This window comes from Rhincodon typus, chromosome 12 (genome assembly GCF_021869965.1).
Source record: "Rhincodon typus isolate 14 chromosome 12, sRhiTyp1.1, whole genome shotgun sequence".
NCBI classification, from domain to species: domain Eukaryota; kingdom Metazoa; phylum Chordata; class Chondrichthyes; order Orectolobiformes; family Rhincodontidae; genus Rhincodon; species Rhincodon typus.
The window spans coordinates 18128109-18145621 of NC_063343.1; the positions used below are offsets into that span (position 1 = coordinate 18128109).

At 40.9% G+C, this 17513-nt stretch overlaps 1 long non-coding RNA gene across 1 annotated transcript; it reads right to left on the reverse strand.

Annotated features, from left to right (window-relative positions):
- Positions 1-4420: 4420 nt before the first annotated feature.
- Positions 4421-16115, reverse strand: LOC125484542. The gene is made up of 3 exons (XR_007263369.1): positions 15978-16115; positions 5265-5356; positions 4421-4608 (listed from the first exon to the last, which is right to left on the reverse strand). It is a non-coding gene; the product is annotated as an uncharacterized LOC125484542 (long non-coding RNA).
- Between the last annotated feature and the right edge of the window lie 1398 nt (positions 16116-17513).

Here is a 17513-nt window from a genome sequence, read left to right on the forward strand (position 1 = left end):
TTACTGCATGGTTTGTGATAAAAGCTATGATATCCTTAAGAAAAGTTGTCTTATTGTGAGTTTTTTTCAAATGAAGGAAACTTCCACTTCTGACTGGTTCCCTTTCAAGATAGCCAAGTCTGTCCCTATGAAGGTAACCTGTGTTCTTAATACCAAAGTTCCTCACAGCATTTTTTGAAAGATAATGCATCTTCACCATTAATTGATCAGCCAAATTGAAAACATTCAAAGCTTACAGTAAAGAGGAGAAATTCTTTCACTCGAGAGTGGTAAGCCTGTGGAATTCTCTGCTACAGAAAGTGGTTAAGGACAAAATATTGAACGTTTTCAAGAAGGAGTTAGATATAATTCTTAAAGGGATCAAAGGGTATGGGGAGAAAGAGGGTTGTGAGTTGAATGATCAGCCATGATCATATTGAATAGGGGAAGCAGGCTTGAAGGGATGAATAGCCTATTCCTGTTCCTGTTTTCTATGTTTCTAAAGTTCCGGACATTGAAAATTTGGAGACAATCAACTTGACTTTCCCCCCATTTTGGATGATTAATTGAGCAATTCATGCAAGTCCCCTTTCTTGTAGGATTTTGCCATTTTTTCTTCCTTCATCGAAAATAGCTTCCTCTTCTGTGAACAGAATTGTGCCCTGGAGCTGAATTTGAGTTGGAAGACAGTATCTGCATAAGCAACAACTCCTCAATATCCATAATGCTGTTGCATTTTAATCAGCCTTGAGCACCGCCTGAGCTCTAGTTTTCTATACTATCATTTTTCATAAGGCTTGGGGTTTCACTAGTACTTCCAAGTCGCAGGAATGATTTCCCACTGTTAGTGAGTCATCTTTTGAACTTGAATGGTGTTCTTTCAAATTTCCATAAAACAAGACCTATTTTGTAAATCAATCCTTTCAACAGTTGGCGTGAAGAATCTATTCACTCCTTTAATGTTTCAAACATGCTCATGTTTAAAACCCAGCTTTGAGCTAATGTTGAACATGTTCTATACACAATGATCTCTTTCTGGCATTGTCAGAATCTTTTTAACTTGCATTAAACCAGTGAGGATCTTATTTTTTCTCAAACATATACATCTAGTTTCATGTAGATGCTTAGATCACGACTTAACATCAATGACAAACATACCTATTTGTACATTAAAATAACTCAAGACAGTATATCAAAAGATCATTTGTTTCCCATCTTCCCAGACAGTGTATCATACTACTGTGATAAAGGTTAAATAGCAATATTCTTATTGTCTTTTTTTTTCTAATTCTCAACATTAAAATAGAATCCTTCTGCAGCTTCTATAGTTTGTTTTAAAAATCTTTAACTTTTGCAGCAATGTCTTTGTGATTAATTTTATAAATGTTAATAAGACCCAAGAGGTTCATCTAATAGTGAAAGACTATTAGCCCACATAGCATGCAGTCATTAACTCAGACATCACTACCTCAGGCATCATAAAAGTAAAACGACCTCAATAGCACTTTGAATGATAAAATATATACTGATTATTTCCATTATCAGGGATACAGAGAAAGCTATAACTTTTGACTTGACCATTGTTAGGTTTGTACATACATTTGCATACTCACATTAACTTTTGCAGCAGGCTGCAATTAAGCACTTCAATGCAGCAAAGAAAATGACAGTGAGATTTGGCTCCATGCAGCCTGTGCTGCAGAAATTTGAAACTCATAAGATATCAATAGGGAGGTTTTTGTTGCTGCCCACGCTGGTCTTCCTGACTGTAGAGGTACGTGTGCACATGTACATGTGTTGGAGGCATGCAGTAAGGGTGCACACAAGTTCAAACAGCATCTAATGCTGATCTGCCACATGTTCTACCATTTTAAACCTTATACTCTCATTTGAACACATTTTCATTTGCACAAGAGATTGCCCTTTCTCCCTAACATGAACACACTATTTGAAGGGATAACTATTCAATTTTTAACGAGGCACTTTTGACTTATTTTTGCTAATATGGTGTTACCAAAAGTACCATGTTGAGTGTCATTATAGAATTTTATAAATCTTTTGGACTTAAAAAAAGAACTACTGCTGGATTTTGTTAATAGGATCAGAGGTGTTGGAAGGCTTATCAGGAGAAAGGCTGCTCCAGAAAAGGGACAGTATAGTTGCAGTTCCTCTTGAGCTGTAACAAAACATGGGAAATGGAAAACAGGCAGCAGAGAAGGGAAAATAAAGCAAAGAACTGAGGATGCCAGAGATCTGAAACAAAAACAGAAATTGCTGGCAAAACTCAGATGAAGAGTCACCAGACTCAAAACTGTAACTCTGCTTTCTTCCCACAGATGTTGCCATACTTGCTGAGTTTTGCCAGCAATTTCTGTCTTTGTTGCAGCAGAGAAGGGAATGGTGCATTTAATGAGATGGAGCACCTCTCTAACCGCCATGTTAACAAACAGCAGTATTTGAGACAGTTGCATTTCCGTAGGAAATGCTGGAGCACTAAGGGCAGCACAAATTATATTATGCTGAGAGAAGACAGCAGGTTTGTGCTTGATGAAACTATTGTGATTCCCACATGACAGTGCCTCAGCAATCCTAGTGATCTACTGGAGTGTTAACCTCAACTCCTGAGAGACTCCAAACCTTTCAAGCTTTAATATTTGTAGTCAAGATGGCAGCAGTTTGAGCCTGCATGACAACCAACCTGGATCCTTTCATTTCCATCTGCAGCACACAGATATTGGTGGCACCAAATAATGGATCGCGGCTGGGCCTGTGACCGCTATGATGGAGTTGGACACTACTCACACACTGGAAAAGACAGACTACTTGAGAACTTCTCTTCCAAGTTAGTGCTGGAATCTTATGTTTCTCAACGGTGACAGCACAACTCAAAATATACCAAATATTTTGATGCACACATGTTCATTACTGGTATCATGAATGCCACCCCATCAAAATTTTCACTGCGCCTTCTGCAACAGAACTCATCTGAAAACTTAATCATTGGGGAATTGGTGGACAAACTGTCCTTTATGCCTAGATTCAGTCCATTGTGCCAGTGACTCATCATGGTGATATTTATTCCACCTGAATAGGTGATATTTATTCCACCTGAATAACACAATCAACTTCAAGCAATATCAATATTTCAGGTGGTGACAATACTTGCCAAAACAATTCATGATCCTTCTTCATCTGAGATCTGCTGCTGCTCTCACTCTTCTTCATGAGATTATGATGGTTGGAAGAGCTTGAGTAGTGCTCAGGTCTTGGGTATTTTGGGTGCATAAATGCAGAGGAGAGGCTGGGGGTAAATGAAGAAGGGTAGGATGGAAAACAAAAGGCCTATGGTCATGCTATCTGCAGATGGCACTTCATGTCAGACAGTAAGATAAGGACGAAGTAGTAAATTTGACAAGAACATACAAATCCTAGATGTTCTTTCTAATAATAGCAACATCAATCCCAGTCACAGTTGGTCCCAAGATGCAAAATGCAATTTCTTCCAGCCAGTGAAGATATGTCTCTACCTGATTGTTCTTCTTACTTCTTACAGTCCAGTGAGAGAGAGGAAGAAGATCAGTGAACATGTTGCAATGAGTTTGAGTGGTATGTCTCCAATTGCTCAATGGCTGGAGGCAGATTTTATCATTCGCAATGCATATGAGGCAGGAAACAGGCAGCATTAATAAGTGTTTAATAGAGTAGTAGTGGGTGAGGTGCCATCTCTGATACCTAGATCTTATCAATGATGGGTGAACAATGAGGATTTATTGCCCTGAACTATATGAGACCTTGGTGGTGGGGTGGGTAGGTGAAATACTTTGGAGATGCTTAACCACATGAGAGGGATCAGTGAACTTTGCCAAAACTGAAGGCAGGTTATTGGATCTCACTGAGCGCAAATCAGTCAGCAAAACATTTCATGCTGGGCTGCACATTGCAATCATGCAGACAGGCAGGAAACACAAACTTTGCAGGCTGCCTGTCTCCATAGAAATGTGTGCAAAATAATTGTGCATTCTGATTCTTTTACTCATAGGAACTCAGCCAATATTTTCACAAAGAAACCTATACAGCTACTGTGGAGTAACCTCTGGCTTAATCCACCCATGCCCCTTGTTTCTGACTTGACCAAAAGGTCAAAGCTGGGAAGGACACAAGGCTTTTAGTGGATCGGGCAGCAGTCCACCTGTAGAAATTAATGTCAAAGAAGACAGAGACACCAGATCTCGATTCACGGTGATTTTTTAGAATACAAATAAATTTGTTTGTTTGTATTGCTGACCTCTTGGAGTCTATGTATACACATGAAACTAGAAACTACAAATAAAGCAGAAAAATTATTCTTCTGGTTCACAAAAAGGCGGTGTGGTGGAGAATAGAAATGGACTACAAGGAGTCTTGCTATTTCAGCACAATAGTAGGGGAAAAATACCTCAGAATTGCAAGACCTGAACACAGCTGAGTCAAGGAGTGGGTAGCAGCTCTGCTGGATGCCAGGGCAGTAATGCCAAAACAGAACAGTTGAAGGCCAAGACAATATTTAAAGGATTCCTCAATCCAATGTCTCCTCTGTTCATTGCTGGCCTTGTATGGATGGGTGGAAGATCCATTTTTCACAAATGTGTCCTAAAAATACAAAAGCAGGATATGGCATATCGGGGTTACCATCTGACAAACACTTACACATGTAAATCCTACTTATGCTTCAGTCAAAAGAATTACTGCGCTTGATAGTTTCAAACTTGTTAACCAAATGGATTAAAATGCTCTAAAATGCTTGACAAAATTACAAATTAATCTGTGGGAGACATTTGAGACAGCATCCTGAAGGGATGATTTTGCCGATGTATCAATTTGATACAAAAATAAATTCACTTTCACTGATAAAAAAAAGACAAAAGATCAAATAGAAATCAAGGTAATCAGGAAAATTATCTATTAGATCAAAGAAATTGTCTGGGTGCATGACATGATAAAAGAGTAAAATAAGATCTATTCATCGAGGTGTATCACATTAATAACCATCAGAACATCTATCAGAAAACCTGTGAAAAAATAAAGCAGAAGTCAGGATAACAATAAAGATAATAATATGCTTAAGGACGTCTTGAAAAGCTCTATTTCTCTACACACTGGGGGATTAAAGAAAGTGGTAAGAACTTATTGCATAATATGTGTGCTCTCATAATTTATCTAGCTGCTGACATTACTTTGATTAGTTTGGCCTTATTAAATTGCCAAACTCCTGCTTTTAACATTTGATTCTTGCAATATGACAATACCTTTCCTGTGAAGGAGATGGGAAACTGGATGAAGATTGTTCTGCCCATTTTCCAAGCTTTGGGGAAATTGTCTACTCCTGGAGATGAAAAACCTGGAGGCAAGAAAGATGTGTAATTAGGTAGTGTGCCACCTTCCCACCACCATTAAGTAATGGACAGAAAGGCCCACGGTTAGTCTTTCCACTCTGTTGCAATTAAGGACCAGTCAAAAGCCTCAGTCAATCAGCAATGAGATTAACTAAGCTGCAGAAGGGTCTGTTGTACAGAATTCATAGGGTACAGAAGAGGGCCACTTGACTCATTGTGCCTCTCATGTGTAGTTCTACTACCTAGTGCTAATCTTCAGTCTTTTCCCCATTTCCCATCTTACCATTTCTATTCAAATAATCATCCAATACCCACCTGGAATGCCTTAATTTCACAATAGTGAAGATGCTGCAGGCTGATCATCACCTCAGATTAAAAAGCATTTTGATAACCTGCCCCATATCAGTCACCTATTTCCTGAGAGTCCAAGGGTAATGCTTGATTGATGTATGGTTTGACAGGCTTTCACTTGAAGAGCCAGCACCGATCTCCCACTGACTCTCCAGAGAGCTGAGAATAACCATCAATGTGACGCCAGGTTTCGTGCTCTGCTTGGGAACCTTTCAGCAAGACTAAACTGTCTTCTTTCTAATACTACAGTTCCTGATACAGGTGCTGAGATGGAAATCAGCACATAATTCATTTCTGTAGTTTTGTCACTTGAGCATGTGCTGTTAAACTCAATGAATCTCACAGAAGAGATTTACAGGATCAGGAAAGCTCTGGATTGACACGAGTCAGAGTTTAGAACAGGGCCACCACAAAGCTAAAATTAACTTGAGTTTCCAAGGCACTTACATTTTCAAATTTGTTCTGTTTTGAAAGTTTTACCCTGGGTTTTAGGGCATTTTTAATCTGGAAAGGTAAATTCTAACAAGCTTTGTTTAATTTGGAAGAGGAAGAGGATGATTACAGAATGCTGTGCAGGCTCTACTTTACTCTGAGTGGCTTAGTTCACATAATCCCAAAGTCCATAGACCTAGATATCTAAGGAAAACTTTTTTTTTGTTTCAGTTAGAAGACTGCGAGAAACTTCTGTTATCGGTTTAAATCTAACCTTCAAATAGATTATCATTCTGGGATATCATTGCTAGTGGTAGTCAACTATGCCACAGTGCTGAACCATTATGTTTCTGAATTATTTCCAATTATCACTGCGGATATCAATATGATCAGTCAATCTTAACTTCACAAATGTATTTATCAGGTAACATTTTAAAAAGAAACTGAATGATATCTATAACATTTTGCCTTGTAAGTACAGCAGTGTAATACAATGACTCAAGAAATATGTTTCAAATCACTCAATTTTCTCAAGTCCAAGGCTATTGTTTGCATTCCGTTGTAAAATTGAAGATCCCACCTGACATTTCCACCCAACAGCCTGCAAAGCCCCATGTAACACCTTGGTCTTGCACACCTTAGCTTTTAATGTCAACAGTTAGCAGACAGTCAGTTCATGGTACCACATAGAGCAATGCCTGTTTCTCAGGCAACAGATATAGCACCTTCATGTGAAGTTCCTTTGGATTTGTGATATTTTAAAAAGTGGGCCAATATCAAGGATGACTGAGCCAACCTTATTTAATTCTATTTTGTCATATTATCAAACACCCATGAAGGGGAGCCAAGCAGAGATACAAGGTCTGCACAGCCACCAATCTTATTATGAAACATACCATAGGGAACTTCAACACCATCATTTGGCTGAATGGATCTGAGAGATTGAGGTCTTATGGTGCTGTGGTAGAAACTCTATCTCTGGGCCAGATGTTTGGGATTTAAATCCCAAGCCAGGATTTATTAGCCATGGAAAGTGTTTGTGATGTTATTCAACACTTAATCAGCATGAGATTCATCCAGCACCTCCCAATCCCTTCTCAAAAGAGAAAAATAGTGCTTGAAAATAGCTTAAAAAACCCATCTGTGGCATCTTTCAAATAAGCATTGCCACAATCTTCAAAAGTATTTTACTCCAGTACTTGATACCATACATAAAGACTTTAACAATGAGGCTTTGGTGAAAGAAAAGGAAATGGCTCACCTGCAGCCAGGGTAAAACAAGACCTAACAGTGAGGCAGAAGACATTTCTGTTGAGGCCTTTTACAGGTATTGTAAGGCTTAGACAAGATGTCAACGAAATGCCAATCCTAACTGACACATTAATAGAATTTTTCATACTTGCACATTCAGCGATACATAGTACAGTTAACTTGTACAGCACTATGAAAAAAATTCAGGATGTGACTGAAACAGAGTGCAATCAAATTAAGCACGTTACAAGTTTTAAGTAAATGTAGCTTATGCTTATGCTTCCTATTGGTGGTTGGCTTGTGCCTTCCATATTCACATTAACTGCTTTTCTATATGGTCCCACCAATGATAGAAGTAAGCGAGGGAGGTAGCTGGAATGAAATATGAAACAAGATGCTCAAAATAGTCTGCAGGTCTGGCAGCAGCTGTGGATAGAGACAATGACTTTTTACCAGACCTGGTAACCGTTAGAAATGTAATGGGTTTTGAGAATGGCAAGGGGAAGACATTGAAAAGGTTGGCATAATTTGTTTGTAGAGCTTTAAAATGTCTAGCCCATGTTTTTAGCTCTAACTTGCAGCTCATTGCAAGGCTTCACTTTTCTCTGAATCCACACACAGGCATAACCAATCAAACAGACCAAACATCAACTGTAAAACATAGTCAAACACAGAACAATTGAACAGTAGAACAATACAGGAAGATCTATGATAGGCTATGATAGCAATGGAGATAGTGACAAAATGCTTCATGGTGCAAGGCCAATGGTGATGTTATTGGGATAAGTAAGGGGAAAATACGTCCAGATGAGGTGTGAATGACAAATTGATGAATATGTTGGCATCTGAAATGAGTGAGAAACTAGACGGAGAGGGGCAAAGAAAACCAAAAAATAATTGGAACAGACGTTATGATCTAAAGATGTTGAGCTCAATGTCAAATCCAGAAGACTATATACTGTTCAGGCATCATACTTGTTGACTGAATGGAGAGGTTTTGAAGGCAGTCACTTGGGCTAAATTTGGTCATCCCTAATGTAGTATATATAACTCCTTGAGCAACAAATATAGTATACCAAATTAAAAGTTCATGAGTAAATCAATATTTCATCCAGAATGACAGATTAGGGTCTTAAATGGTAAGCTCTTGGAGAAGTTAAAAGGGCAGATGTCAGATCTTGCGTGGAAAGATGCTGCATGAAATGCAGAGCTTTGGGGTCATCAGACTAGTTGTGGAGAAATGATCCCTTGTTCCTTGAGGGAATGTTGAAAGGGGATAAGTGGTAAAAATGTGTTTGGTGTTAGCATAACCTTGGAGGTGATAGAAATGGCAGAGGCTGATTATCTAGACATGGAAGCTGGTGGATGAGAAGTTGCGTTCAAATTAGATAGGAAGATATTGTTTTAAATAATATTTACATAGCAAAAATATGTATCAGGTTGGCATGCCACTGGACAAGGCAAAAGAATCATTAGCTCTGGAGCTTCCTCTTTTCTGGACCCCTTATCCTGAATCTTCTTTCAATCCTCAAAGCTTCTATTGGACCCTTCTGATAAATTCTGGGCCTTGTAGATCAGAATAGTGCAAAATAGAAGGAGGTCATTCAGCCCATCAAGCAGGGCTTTAATTTTTTTACCACCTTTCTCACCATCTGTTCTGTCTCCTTTTTTTTGTATTCCCTGTAGTATTTATCCACTTTTGGTATAAGCACTAATTTGAAACCGTATTCATCACAATGTCGGAGAGGGAGTGTTTTCCAAATCATAATTGTTCTTTGTGGAAAAAAATGCTTCTTTGTGTTACCTTTGGTTCTTTTGTCTAACAATTTATGAAGTCAAATCTGGGTCATCTGATTATTCATCCATCAGCCCTTGGCAACAGTTTCTATTTATTCAATCTAAACCCTTCATTGTTTCATTGATTTCCATCAAATCCCTTCGGACTCCTTGGCTGTAAAGATGATAAAAGCAGCTTCTCAGTAATCCCTTATCCCTGGAGCGGTTCGAGTAAATTTCTCCTGGTGCCCAGAAGTGGACGAGTCACAGAGGGAATGAACAGTCTATATAGATTCAGGAAAACATAATTGCTTTGACTCTACTTATAAATACCATTGAATGTATAGGTTTAATAAATGTTACAACTGTGACTTTATCAGACAATTGCACACAACTTGGTTGTTCAGATTATGCAAACAGCTCCACTACTTTGAACTTAGCCCTTTCATTTCTTTTCTCACTCTCTTCATAACTTTTAGTTTTGAAGGCTACTGTTTCATTTTAGGGGATATGTTTTCATTCTCACTAACTCATTGACGAGGCAATGTAAATACATAGGAACAATACCTTCTTTTGTGTTCATGTGTGCAAAATGTGGACTCAAGGAGAATCATAAATGGAAGAACTCATCATATCCTCAATTATTAGCTCTCTGTTAAACTTAAAGCCACAATAGACAAGGAAATCATTTGTTTCTTAGATACCATAATATTCAAATTCTACATCCCCTGCAGCCTCCTCGCTTTGCCTCTTTGCTAGTTCCTCCCTCCCCCGATTTAGTCTTCTCCTCCATCCCCCCACTCCGAGCAACCTCCTCCTTTCTACCAGACCCTTCAGTCGTCTTGCCCCTTCACCTGCTTGTAGCCTCAACATTTCCCTATCCTTACAGCCTCTCACTTGTAGCCTCTTTGTAATCTCCACCTTGCAGACCCCTCCTTTCCTGTCCTCCTTATATCCTCCTTCTCCTTCCACCCTATACTCAGCAGCAAGCAGTATTCCATGACCCAAGCGACAGCAATCTCTGGACCTGACTTTTGGCAACTCCCAAAGCCTGTGATTGGAGGAAGATGAGGCAGATACACCTCACAGATCCTATCTCTCTCTCTCCTTCTCAGATGCTGAGCAAATTTGCTCTGATTGGTTACAGAAGTGCGGGGGAGTCAGAGAGAGGGTATTTAGGGATAGAGCAACAGTGTTAGCTGAACCCAGAGACCCCACAAAGGCCCAGGCCCTGGTGACCAGTACCATACACAATATATCTCTTCTGGGCCCTGCCATGCTGCAGTGCAGTTAGGCAATTATGTAGACAAGCAGAACACAGCAAGGCTGCTACTAAGTGTATAATTCAGGAGAGCCTCTTTTTCTCTCCCATGCCTTCAATTTATGAATTAGTTTATGAAACATTAGCACTTTACCTCAGTTTTTGGGTTACAATGACTTGGTTATTACACAGCATAGTGAAAGATTAACTGGCTTTACCTTTGCAGATGTCCTAAGACTATTAATAGTTTTCTTCTCATCTGCTTCTTTGTCTGTTGGCTTTTTGAGACATCACTGATGTGATCTATTATATCTTGCCAAGCAGAATGTACAGTTCTCCACTTGAAGGATATTCTGGATTTCCAAACAGGCCTTTGTTGAACTTCTTCCTTACCACTTTCATAACAACATCCAGAAGTGTTCTGTGCCATTATACAGCCAGATAATGCCAAGTCACAAGCAAGCAATCCCCTAAGTAGCAAATTCCAAGACATACATAATTGGCTTAATGGCAGAAGACAGAGAATGATGATGGAGGGTTGCTTTTTGGATTGGAGGCCTGTCACCAGCAGCCATCCACAGGGATCAGTTCTGGGTCCTCTTTTGTTTGTCATTTATATAAATTATTTGGATAAGAATATAGAAGGTATGATTAGAAAGCTTGCCGGTGACACCAAAATTGGTGACATAGTAGACTGTGAAGAAGGTTTTCTAAAATTACAAAAGGATCTTGATCAAATGGGTTAATGGGCTAAAAAATGGCAGATGGAGTTCAATCTAAATAAATGCAAGGTATTGCATTTTGGTACAACAAACAAGGGTAGGGTTTATACAATAAATGGTAGGGCCTTGGGTAGTGTTGTAAAACAGAGGGACCTAAAGTTGCAAAGATACAATCCTTTGAAGTTTGTGTCACATGTAGACAGGATGATTAAAACGGAATTTGGCATGCTTGCCTTCTTTGCTCAGTCCTTTGAGAATAGGAGTTGGGAAGTCATGTTGAAGTTGTACAGGCCATTGGTGAGCACCCTTCTGGAATATTGTGTCCAGTTCTGGTCTCCCATTTATAGGAAGGATATTGTCAAGCTGGAGAGGGTTCAGAAGAGATTTACCAGGATGTTATAGGGTATGGAAGGTTTGAGTTATAAAGGAAGGTTAAATAGGCTGGGACTTTTTTCACTGGAGCATAGGAGGTTGACAGACGACCTGATAGAAGTTTATAAAATAATGAGACGTATACATAGTGTACACAGTAGTTGTCTTTTCCCTAGGATGAGGGATTTCAAGAATAGGGGGCACAATTTTAATGTGAGAGGAGAGAGATTTAAAAAAGACAGGGGGGGAAAATTTCTTACACAGAGGGTGGTTCGCATGTGGAATGAATGTCCTGAGGAAGTGGTGGATACGGGTACAATTCCAACATTTAAAAGACATTCGGATAGGTATGTGAATAGGGAAGGATTGGAGGGATATGGGCCAGGTGGGACTAATTTAGTTTGGGATTACGTTTGGCATGGACTGCTTGGACCGAAGGTTCTGTTTCCGTGCTGTGTGACTCTATGACATTGAGCTAAGAGCTATTTCCAAGCCCTTTTAATCATTGAATTCAGAACTTCATCCCAGACTGAAATAGGATCCTCCTGTGCATAAAAAAAATTAGAAATGCAGATAGGTTGCAAAGCATATTTGAAGTAAGATAATACTTCATTGAAATATGATGGACATTAAAATTGAGACTTTGGAAGGTGACATCATCGTACCTGTAGTCCGGTGTCATCCATTTGAGGATCTCAGCAACAGGAAATACTGATTGAGATTTCTTGTGTTGCGATCCATTGTGATATTGCATGTTTTCTTTGTCAGTGTCCTTGGATCATCACAGCCTTCCATTCTGTAAGGTGATTGTTTCTGGCATGGTGATCAACTCTGCCTTATGTATCAAAAGGTGTGGCTTAGTCTGAAATCATAGAATCTCTATAGTGTGGAAGCAGGCAATTCAGCCCATCAAATCCACACCAACCCTTGAAAGAACATCCCACCCAGAACCAAGCTACTACCCTATCCCTGTAACTGTGCATTTCTCATGGCTAATCTACCCAGCCTGCAAACCTTTGACATTATGGGCAATTTAACATGGCCTATCTACAAAACTTGCACATCTTCGGACTGTGGCAGGAAACCAGACCACAGAGAAGAAACCCATGCAGATATGGGGGTAATGTGCAAACTCCACATAGTCACTTAAGGATGGAATCAAACTCAGATCCCTGGCGCTGTGAGGTGGCAGTGCTAACCACTGAGCTGCCCCCATATGGCATCTCTGCCATGTTTGCTGCAGAGGAAGACAGTGGGCTAAGAAGGCGAGTGATTCAATAGTCTCTGTGCTCTCTGTCCACCACCTTTAGAATCTCCTTTCAGGTGTTCGTGTGATATGGGTATGGGCACCCAGGAGGTTATGATCCTTTATGCAGTTCACCCTACAGAAGGTGTTCATGTATGAACATGTCACGAGACTCCCCACGCAGATCCTCTATTCCCAGCTTCGAAACAGCAGGCAAGGTCCAGGTGGACACAGAAAGCACTTCAATGATACCCTCAAGGCCTCACTGGTGAAGTGCAGTATTCCCACAGACAGCTGGGAATCACTGGCTGTAGATCCTCCAGAGTGGAGAAGAAACCTCTGGGAAGGCATCAAGCACCTTCAGACTTGTCATTGGGAAAAAGCAGAAGCTAGGTGAAAACAGCAACAGGAATGCACTGCCACATCAATACCACACCCAAACCTGCCTATAACACCTTCTGCCTCAAGTCCTGCAGAACCTGCAGAAGCCATATACGTCTGTACAGCCACCTATGGACTCACTTTGAGATTGGGAGAGAATCATCCTCATTTGCAATGGACCACCAGGTGACGATGATACCGACATCTTTATCATGACATTTGTCTTCCCCGATGCTAAGGGTGAAACCAAATTCTTTACAGGCATGAGTGAATCCCCATATCCGCATCGAAGACCACAGTATCTCTGACAACTAAGCTGGATAAGAAATTGTTAAACCATTGAATGACTAAAGATCACTCAACATATCAATCTCAAGGGAGATCCTCTGAGGAAATTCAGTTCCCCAAAACATTGTCAGTCTTAAAACCACACAACACACTGGGTTATATACTGAAAACAACAAATGCTGGAGATCACAGCAATTCGGACAGCAGCCATGGAGAGACAGTAAGCTAACATTTGCTCCTACACTGAGTCTTATATAATGGTGTGATTTTCTTTTTCAGAACGAGACAAAAACATTTTGTCAACGTCTAAGGAAATTTAATGCATTTAACCAATTTTTTTTAGCTTCAGCATTATTGGAAGCATTTCATTTATCTAAATTTTTGAGAGTCTGCATAGAGTTTTGAGGAATAAATGATACACTTTCCAACTGATTACAAATAATCCCTAAACCTAACTTCCTACAGTTCTCCAACTTCTCCCACTTCCTGCAGAGAAAGGGGGTGGCCATGGGTAGCCACATGGGCCCAAGCTATGCCTGCCTCTTTGTAGGTTATGTGGAACAATCCCTCTTCCGTAGCTACACTGACCGTAAACCCCACCTCTTCCTCCGTTACATTGATGAATGTATCGGCGCCGCCTCGTGCTCCCAGGAGGAGCTCAAACAGTTCATCCACTTCACCAACACCTTCCACCCCAACCTTAAGTTCACCTGGACCATCTCTAACACCTCTCTCACCTTCCTTGACTTCTCTGTTTCCATTTCTGGCAACCACCTGGAAACTGATATCCATTTCAAGCCCACCGACTCCCACAGCTACCTAGAAGACATCTCCTCCCACCCACCTTCCTGCAAAAATGCCATCCCCTATTCCCAATTCCTTCGCCTCTGCCGCATCTGCTCCCAGGATGAGGCATTCCACTCCCGTACATCTCAGATGTCCTCGTTTTTCAAGGACCGCAACCTCCCCCCCCTCAGTGGCCGAGAACACCCTCGACTGTGTCTCCCGCATTTCCCGCAACTCATCCCTCAAACCCCCTCCCCACAATAACAACCAAAACAGAATCCCCATAGTCCTCATGTACCACCCCACCAACCTCCGGATTCAACGCATCATCCTCCAACACTTCTGCCATCTGCAATCCAACCCCACCACCAAAGACATTTTTCCCTCCCCACCCTTATCTGCTTTCCGGAGGGACCACTCTCTCCAGGACTCCCTTGTCAGCTCCACACTCCCCTCCAGCCCCACCACACCCGGCACTTTTCCTTGCAACCGCAGGAAGTGCTACACCTGCCCCTACACCTCCCCCCTCACCCCCATCCCAGGCCCCAAAAAGACATTCCATATCAAGCAGATGTTCACCTGCACTTCTGCTAATGTGGTATACTGTATCCGCTGTTCCCGTTGTGGCCGCCTCTACATCGAGGAAACCAAGCGGAGGCTTGGGGACCGCTTTGCGGAACACCTACGCTTGGTTTGCACTAAACAACTGCACCTCCTAGTCACAAACAATTTCAACTCCCCCTCCCATTCCTCAGATGACATGTCCATCCTGGGCCTCCTACAGTGCCACAACGATGCCACCCGAAGGTTGCAGGAACAGCAACTCATATTCCGCTTGGGAACCCTGCAGCCCAATGGTATCAATGTGGACTTCACAAGTTTCAAAATCTCCCCTCCCCCTACTGCATCCCAAAACCAGCCCAGCTTGTCCCGCCTCCCTAACCTGTCCTTCATCCCACCTATCCCCACCTCCCACCTCAAGCCCCACCCCCATTTCGTACCTACTAGCCTCATCCTGCCCCCTCGACCTGTCTGTCCACCCTGGACTGACCTATCTCCTCCCTAACTCCCCACCTACACTCACCTTTACTGGCTCCATCCCTGCCTCTTTGACTTATATGTCTCCGCTCCACCTATCTTCTCTATCCATCTGCATCTCCCCCTCTCTCCCTATTTATTTGAGAACCCCCTTCCCCTTCCCCTTCCCCTCCCCCATTTCTGAAGGAGGGTCCAGGCCCGAAATGTCAGCTTTCCTGCTCCTCTGATGCTGCTTGGCCTGCTGTGTTCATCCAGCTCTTGTTATCTCCTAAACCTAACTGCCAGTTTGAAACAAAATGTCACTGATGTGATGCTGAAGCTTAAAGTTTGATTGAGTTACTTTTGATCTATCTTGTCTGCTTGATTCCTGATGATCCACAATATTAACGGTACAAGTCATTTATACTTGCTCAACTATCTCCTTTGAAACATATAGGCAATAAAAACTGTGATGTCTAGGATTTATTGCTGTTTGAGGCTGTCAGTTGTTCTCATAGGGAAGATAAATCCAGAAACAACAAAAAGTCTAAAGATGTTCACAAACCCAATGCTGATGAACAAACACGGCTCCATCTGGACAGACACAAGTTCCTCTTCTGAACTGAAGAGAAATATGAACTTCTGTTCCTGTCAGGAGCACAAATCTTGCAAATTAACTGATCCAATATTCACACGTACAGAAACTCCAGCTGGCAATGCAGTATGTCAAGTTATGGACTTACTCTGAGCCTTGTAAACTGTGGAGGATCTGTCTGCATCCTTGGAGATGTAAGAAGCACTCCTATTTCCAGTGGTGTCTGTGTCCAGTCCTTTATTGACTGTGATAGGATCGGGTGTATCAGGCTGTCACATAGAGGTTGTGGATCCTATCTGGTAGTTGGACCCCGGTAGAAATAAAAGATACGTTCATTTTTAAAAAAATATTATTTCAAAGTCTGTTGTATAAGTCAAAATCAGAAACAATTGTTATGCCACAGCACGCACAAAAAGGTTTACACGTTGTAATGAGCAATTATAGAAGAAAATCCAAAATACCAAGTATTAATTTCAATAGATCACACGTGCTAATATATCACCTTTGGAAAATATCAGTCAATCTTTCCTAAGGATAAGAGATAACTTATCTGAATGAGAGGTGAAACAAATCATATAGGTTAACGGTCATCTGATTAACTTCAAATTTCTCTCAGAGTGAGTGTTACTATATCATCTGAAAAACTCCAGGGTTGAGGAGATTGAAACTACAACTTTCTGAGAGGGAACTGCAGTATGCAGGCCAGACACCACTCAAGGTCAAGAATATGCTGAGATCACTTTTAAAATACAAATACCCATACTATATGGAAAAAGCATACATCATCAGAAACAACACTTCTCATTCCTGAGCAGAAACACACATTAGTCTTAAAATTGTACTGCATGTCGAAGAAACTCAACTAGGTCAAAGGCCAAATACTCAATGACCAATCCTCTTTTCTTTACAAGAGGAAGACTTCTTAGGTCTCAAAAGATTGGTCGATGAATTTAAGAGGAAAAATACTCCACTCAAGATTAATTTGACACTACAATGACTAGAAGTGAGCTCTTGACACAGAATTCAGCTGTTCAGAAGAAGTGGTATCAAAACAGCAGAATTAGCTTTGATGTCCATGATTGAATCTGATAAGATGCCAATTTTATTCAAAAGAATTGGAGCAAGGATGGAAGGCTTACATACGGGTATATCTCATTACTTCACCAACAGGAGAATTCTACTTCTTTTGAAACACAACTATCTTCTCTGACACCATTTGAGGAAACTGAAGATCCTCCAAGGGAAAAAAAAGGAAAATCAACACCAACACTGATGCCAGAAAACATCAGTTTTCTGCAAAGGAAAGTCTAGAAACCAAAGATCTACTGAGATTGCTGTATAGCAATGAGTTGCAGCTGAATGTTTCATCCTCAAACAGCAAGTTTTTAACTCAACCAAGTCATCAATCCTTTATAAGATCAACTACTTGGGAGAAGATTTACTTACTTATTCGAAAGATTGTATCAAGAGTTACATAACCAGAATAAAACTTCAGGAGAAATGTTGTATAACGTGGTTCGTTCCTGAAAGTGTTAGCTGACATCACAAGATTAGCTCCAATCTTCAGGAATACATACAAATTGTTGTGAGAGCTCTTGTGGTGCAGTGGCAGTTCCCAAGCTCTGAGCCAGGAGTCCTGGGTTCAAGTCCTACCTGCTACAGAGATCTGTAATGCCATCTCTGA